Genomic DNA, 1,523 nt, shown 5'->3' with positions numbered 1-1,523 from the left:
CGCTCACCATAGACTAAAGTGTAGGTTTTTTCTAAGTACATTGTAGAATGAGCGATCGACTCAGTCGTGTCAAATTGACTACCAACTTATCGTTTTCTAAAATCGCTTACGCCGAGGCGTTAACAATTATAGAAAGGGATTCGATATGAAACGAAATTAACTTGACTAGGGCCTCAGCCATTGAATCTTGTTACGATAACAAGAACAATCCTGTCGTATTTAATACGTGCACAGAACAAATAATAATATTAATTTATTGAAAAAAAAAACAGTCTTGCATATAAACATAGAGTTTTTATATAACTAAGTAAAGAAACAATACAAATAAAAATAATAAAATAAAAACACATTTATAATATAAAAACTAGGTTCGCTAATTATAGTTGATACTCAAAAATTATTCTATTGACCACCAAACCCGTAATAAATTTAAGTTTCTATAATCAAACGAAAATATAAGTATGAAATGAATAATATTTATTTATATCTTCCTATTGTTACATATTTCAAACTAATATAGTGTGCTAAACGAATGTCGTACACTAATTGTTGTTAGCTTCGATAGCTGCTTTTGTGGTGGTAAAAATAACGAAGACTTTGGTAATTGAATACTTGTATTAATGATACATCATTATAAGAACTGATGTGTGTCGCGCACGCGCGTCGAGACGACAAGTGAAGTTAAGTTGGTAGGCGCGTCCCCGCACCCCGCGATGATAGATAGTGAAGCGCCGCAACATACTCCCCGGGGTTGAAGGATTCTTCAACAGCTAGATGTCTCCGGAAGAGGGCATATGTTATTGTACGCTCTCCGAATAGTCCCTTTTTTGGTTAGAATCTCAGCGACCCTGTTCACCCCGTCTGGTCCAGGATGAAGTCCTGTTATCCTGCCCAAGACCCATAAGAGCGGTGGCTGAGTCCTGTCCCGGACGAGAACCATGGAACCCAGTTCCAGGTCCCTGTTGGAAGACCGCCACTTGACCTTCCGTTGCAGCGCAGTCACGTATTCGTGTGAGAAACGCTGCCAAAAATGCTGTTTTAGTTTTTCAATTCGTTCATAGCGTTGCAGTTGTTGAATGTTTTCATTGTCTAGTGGTGGCTGAGGAACAGTTAGAAAAGTTCGTCCTATGAGGAAGTGGGCTGGGGTAAGGCAGGAAAGGTCTGAAGGATCTGAGGATAGAGGTGTTAAAGGACGGGAATTAAGGATTGCCTCTATCTGAACTAAGCAGGTTGACATCTCTTCAAACGTTAAGTGAGTTAGGGAAAGAATGCGCCGTAAGTGATGTTTGACGGACTTCACAGCGGATTCCCACAATCCACCGAAGTGTGGAGAGTAGGGCGGAATAAATTTAAAATCGATACCTTTATTTGTAGCTTCTGTCTGTATATCATCTGAATAAGTTTTAAAAAAGTTATAAATATCGTTACTCGCACCAACAAAGGTAGTTCCATTGTCTGAGGAGATGGTTTGAGGCTTTCCACGACGACCGATGAAACGATGAAGAGCAGCTAGAAACGATTCT

The sequence above is a fragment of the Nymphalis io genome, chromosome 14, assembly GCF_905147045.1.
Source record: "Nymphalis io chromosome 14, ilAglIoxx1.1, whole genome shotgun sequence".
In the NCBI taxonomy this organism is placed as follows: Eukaryota; Metazoa; Arthropoda; class Insecta; order Lepidoptera; family Nymphalidae; genus Nymphalis; species Nymphalis io.
Note: the sequence above shows the minus strand (reverse complement) of the source record.